Source organism: Macrobrachium rosenbergii, chromosome 42 (assembly GCF_040412425.1).
Source record: "Macrobrachium rosenbergii isolate ZJJX-2024 chromosome 42, ASM4041242v1, whole genome shotgun sequence".
NCBI classification, from domain to species: domain Eukaryota; kingdom Metazoa; phylum Arthropoda; class Malacostraca; order Decapoda; family Palaemonidae; genus Macrobrachium; species Macrobrachium rosenbergii.
In genome coordinates, this window is record NC_089782.1 from 25320247 (window position 1) to 25326246 (window position 6000).

General features: G+C 35.0%; 1 protein-coding gene across 13 annotated transcripts in view; it reads right to left on the bottom strand.

Moving 5' to 3' along the window:
* Positions 1–4872, bottom strand: part of Slmap (Sarcolemma associated protein) — a 93111-nt gene extending 88239 nt beyond the window's left edge. For 3 of the 13 annotated variants that reach the window (XR_010849904.1, XM_067085817.1, XM_067085812.1), the window contains exon 1: positions 4785–4817. The gene's annotated coding sequence lies outside the window, so the exon portion shown is untranslated. Of the gene's footprint in view, positions 1–4645 lie in introns of all 13 variants that reach the window. The other 10 variants (XR_010849906.1, XM_067085818.1, XM_067085816.1 and 7 more) reach the window with 5 other exon arrangements.
* Positions 4873–6000: the final 1128 nt, after the last annotated feature.

The following is a 6000-nucleotide window of genomic DNA, read 5'->3' on the forward strand; positions in this document are numbered from 1 at the left end:
GAATGTTATGAAAATTATCTCACAACAGGGTTGTTGTCTTTTAATTGATTACTCATATCAGATTAAAATTCTTGAGATGAGATCTTTATCCAGTAACAACTAATAATAAATGGATTCATATATAATTTCTAAGATACCAGATGAACTAGCATCTTGCTCATAAAAAGCTGTCACCTGCTTCGTTTACATCTTTATATTCCTGTATTGATGTCACACTGACAAATGACACTAGTATGCATGTTTCTTTCAGTTGCATGTAAAAATACAAGTTAAATAAAAACTGGACAAGAAAATGTTTGAATATTCATTTCTTAATCTTAAAAATACAAAGTACCTTGGGTGCATTACACTTATCTTGAAAAAAATTCAAGTAAATTAAAGAAATAACCATATCTTTATATAAAGTCCCAATAACCAAAAGTGTTAAAAGTAACAAAAGTACTACAAAGTGTTATAACTAAAGTACTATAAGTTGGTACTTAATTAAACACTTTTGAGGTGTGTACTTTATTTTTTGCTTAGCTTAGGTTAGGCTTGCTGATAGTCTCCATTCTAAAAAAACACTGACATTTAAATACCAAACAGTTCACAGATGAATATTTGGGTAAATGCCTTCAAATCAGAATTTTCTCCATGAAAATATTCAGGTACTTCATTGATTCTTCATTGATTTCCCCTTTAATTGGCCCAACTATGATCACCTAGTGAAATACAAATGTACAATTCCAGTTGGCTTCACTTCAACAACTAAAAGTGTAATCAATAATAATAATAATAATAATAAAAAGTATAGTCTTGGCAAGTCATTACAAAGGTAATGGCAATGAACAACCATCTGGGAATCTGTTAACCATGCAGAATAACTAACCAAAAATACTTAAAACTAACAAGTCTGATATACAAATAGGATGACTCCTGCCCTCTAACATGGCTGCATAACACAAAAACAGCGATACAACCTTCAGAAAAATCTATAAAGGCCTGATCAATACTCTCTGAAGGGGCTGAATCCTCTTGGTTCCTCCTAATCAATGACCTGCTGGTGGTGAGGATAATCTTATATCACTACATAAAAGTTCCCAGCACAACTATTTTTTACATTCTTTGTCAAGGTGAACAGAAACTAAACAGCAAATCACTGACATCCACAGATAAATACAAGTACATCACTTAATTTTACCATAATATTCAAACTGCCTGATATGTAACAAACTGAAACTGCAATTCGCTCTTGGGCTTTTAATTAGAAAAAGCTAGTGGAATGAAGATTATTGAACAAAAAAAATAAGGACTAAACATTTGGAGCAGGACACATTTTGTATAAAGTTAACTAATGACACAAAGTGAGTGCTAATAAGTTAGCAAACTCTAAATTCCTCATTCCTACATTTGCCAGATCTTGTATATAAACCATAGATAGCCTATGGCAAATATCTAGTAATTTTAATGTATACTTGGCCAAATTAGAACTGTTATATACTGTATATGCAGTATTCAATTGCACTATGCTACAACAGACTATATAAAAAATTTATGAAAAAACCATTCTTATAATTATGCTATAAATTATTTTCTAAACCTTATTTAATAAGAGGTATGATGTGTTTGTTCATCTAAACGTCCAAATCAATAAACTAAGAAACAGGGCAAAACAACAACACAGCGAAATACATATCTGTCAAATAACTTAAAAGGCCACAGTAATGTAAAAGGTAGTGACGGGTGTAGGAACTCACAAGTTATACTATATTAAAGAATCATGTTGTAACATAGTACAGTACCATCTTTCATGTAAACATAGGCCACATACATTGACAGATTATCGCAAACACCTGAATATAAAGACATTTGACACTTGGTTATCTAATTACCCAGTGGTCATTAGTTAACCGAAGCAGAGTACTGTATGTATGCTAAGACTGATATACATGACCAAAATTCAAAAACTTCTAGATGGATAAACACTGCACTTTGAGTAAATTTGTGATTCTAACAGTAAATACAGTAAAAATTACGAAATATTTTCCAAAAAAATAAACTTAAATACTGTACTAATGCATGATTTTATGATATCTAAAATAAGATCATAATAAACAAAATAAATGGATCCAAGACAATCTGGTTACTTTATAATAAAATATCAAGTAAAAAATTATTGCCTGGTAACAGCAAAATTCAATATTAATATAGCAATATAATTTAGTTCCACTCTTTACACTTGCCTCACTTCGTCATAAAACACAGTATCACTCTTGCCTGTCCTAACGAAGGTCACTCCCCACAAGTTATGTTCTACCAAAATGTTTACAACAATGAAACTACTAGGCATTTTTGCAAAAGGTATCCCAACACCAAACCAGAAACTGCATTTGGATTTACTGAAACAATGCAAAAAGGCACACATAAACGGTGTTTAATTATTTCTGTTGAAAATAAACACTACTCGTATGTCACACAGATTCTAAAGCTCAGCCGTGTGATAAACAGGTTAAGCATAAAAGCACAATTGGTCTCTATCAGGACTAGCTTAACAGGCAGTTTTTCTCAAGTTTATGCCAACTCAACGTTACGTTTGTGTAAAGTATCACCTCAACACTGTGGCTCACTCCCAGAGATCCACATATCTTCTGAGACTGGCAGTCAACAGGAAATGGTAAAAACTTACAATCTTGTTGCAAGAAATTTACATGATATGGTGCAGCGTCTTTTCTAAGGTATTACAACACAGTCAGTGGAGAAGGCCATTTATATTTGACGGAGAAGGCCACTTGTATTTGGCACCCAGTATGAATAAATTCCAACAAACTATAAAGTAAAGTAACAATTACCACAAGAACAAGAAAAGCTTTTATACCGAATTTCTAAGCGACAAAGCCGAGATAAAAGGATAGTTTTTAGAACCTTCCTCATGTAGGCTACATATCAACAAATACAATTTAGTTGTCAAAATTATATTCTTGAAAACTTGTTTGACACATGAGTAATTACTGACAAAAACATTTAACCATGGAATGCTGCTGACTGGTACCATCAGCAATTCATACATAAAGCTACACAATTATTTAAACATTTTTTTGAATTCATGGTATAGTCTATATAGTACTCCTAAACATTCAGTAGGTAAGTAAAAAAGTTTAAAAATACAAAGGCTTCTCAGGTACGATGATGAAATATACCTAATTATACAGGGAATATTTACGCAGAAGATCATCAGTAAAAGTGACTTCAATTCAACACAAGATCCCTTGCACAAAATAATGGATCAGTTTTATCTGAATAAGCAAAAAGGGCAATAGGATTCTAATTTTCTTTGCTACTAAGTGCAGACATGTTTCAGTCATTAATAAACCAACTTCAACCTCTAGCCACAAGCAACAGTAATACTAATAACAAGCATTAAATTCAGTTAAATGCTTGCACACTCTATTACTCACTAAACATTATTCATATGCCTCCTAGCCACCATAAGCCTACTTCAAAGGCAAATCTTCCATAACATACTTTCATAAATCATGGCAGAACATTTTAAATATTTTCACAGACACCCAGTATCATTTTAGAGAATGCGAGGGGCCTCACCTAATCCTTCCAATAGCCATAGATACTGGATTAAAAAACCATATTACAAAAAATTACCTTTTTAGAGTCAGGTATCCTACTGTAAACATACAAGTACATTAGACATGAGAAAGGAAGTGTTTGTCGTTAACCGACGGTTTTGGTCGTAAAGCATGTACGTTTGACCACTTGGCTCATTTTATGGTTCATCACCAGTGCAACACCTAACTTGACCTTACCATTGGTTGCCTAACCTAAGCAATAATTATGAAAAGTAAATTCATTCCAAGCAGTAAATGCAGCCATATTTATTAAACCAAGTACCTTGCCCTATCCTAATGTAAAAGAATAAGCTAACCAGCACACCCAGATACCGATCCTAAAAACTGTATAGCATAAAATTCATTACTTAGCAAAATAAAAAAAATAAACTAACCATTCTGGCTAATTTACCAAAACAGAACTTGTAGGCTAATCTCCATACCTGAGCTACGAGAATCCTGGGCTACTTCTAATGATGCTCAGATCTTAGAAGGCTGAACATAAGCCTGAATTAATACGCAAGGGAATAAGATACAAAGAAAAATCACACGGGCTCCATCGACTTCCCTAAACCTAGGTGGTTCCTTGCGTCAAAACACAACAAGGGACACAAACAAATGAAAAGTAATCAATTGGACTTGACGGGGGTTAAGCCTAATGCTCGAACGTCTTGGAAACCGCCTACCGAAACCGACTTCCGAACAGCACATCACCATCACTCACAATCGGGTATTTCCGTATGAACTGAAATCACAAATAAAATACGAAAAACAACACAACAAAAACGGTTATCTCGTTGTCAAATTTAGTTACGAAGCATACACAGGAACGGACAGGGTTTGGCTATTGTCCAATACAGACACAATCGTGCCTAGCCCATCTATTTACTTCACACGGGCATTCCTGAAATAAATGAGGGGCACCTAGCAATGAATACCCGATGTGCCCAACCACCGAAAATCCCCAGCATTACGAAAACATAGGAGCGAAACCAGTATTATAGGTGTCGACCAGCTGATAATGTCAATATCCTTGATGTCATTACCGCAGTTATTTCGCGTTCCCTGGCGAAAAGCGACGTCACACCGTCATCCCACAACAGCTAAAAAGACACTAATATAGTTACCTGACGCTACAGGAAGCGAGCAACGATAAGATAAAGGAAATCCTGGGCAAACACACACCTACGGTGTTAACTCTACCATCTTTTGATCACTACTGAGGGGCAATGTTGCCAGACACTCTTGCCGGGAGGTCGCCTAACACGCCCTCAAAAATCCCGCGAAATCTTTTGGCTACTCCAAATACCTCGGCGCTATTTCGCTATTTCCAGCCAAAGCAAGGCGTAGACGTGACCCGATTTGGTTTCTGGTGTCTGGATATTTAATAATAGAATAAAAATAAGTAATGATAATGGTAAATACTCAAAGCAAAAACCTACCAAAAAACAGTTCTTCAGAAAACTATGTGCATGAATGTGTGTGTGTGTGCGTGAGAGAGAGAGAGAGAGAGAGAGAGAGAGAGAGAGAGAGAGAGAGAGAGAGAGAGAGAGAGAGAATGCTTGTCTTCATCTTAACAAGGTGGTCCTTGTTATTACCGTTTTACCTCTCATTTTATATATTGGCAGACAGTGACCTCTGCATAGTCAATGTGCATTTACGCGTACTTAAAGTGCAGTTGTTTAGTGAGAATGTGAGGATATAGCGTTCTGTGCGCTCTGTATCCGTCTAAGTATCTTGAAAAAATACCCATGAGAGAGAGAGAGAGAGAGAGAGAGAGAGAGAGAGAGTAATTGTTTACACTGAAAATGTGCCTTGTTTCTCAAGCTTTACCTTGCAATGTCTCCGTTCATTGTTTCAGTAAACGCTTTGTTTGGTTTCTACAAATTACACAAGCTTCTCTTATAATAAATCATAAGGATTCTCAAATGTGTTTTCACGCTTTTTTTACTAGATGTATTTATGTATGTATGTATATATATATATATATATATATATATATATATATATATATATATATATATATATATATAAAGTGTGTGTGGGTGTGTGTCTTAGTGGATCAGGGAGGACTTTCTCTGATCAAGTATGAAGAGATGGAAACGTGGGGGAGTCTTTTAATAGGTCTTGCAGCTACGTGTATCCACCCTCCGTTCAGTTCCCTTTAAGAAAACCTACGTAACCTTTTGCCAAAGTTGCTTTCGTTTCTCTCTCTCTCGCCTTTAACTTCCATGTTACACGTCAAAAAAAACCCTAGCATTGCTTTAAAACTCTTTCTAAGTAATTTATGTAAATTTATTCCGTCATTTACGCATTTAAATATCCTAATAAGTCCTTCTTTTCATTCGTCACAAAAAGCACTGGAACTGGAAATTTTAAACGTCGTGAAATACTTCCACAT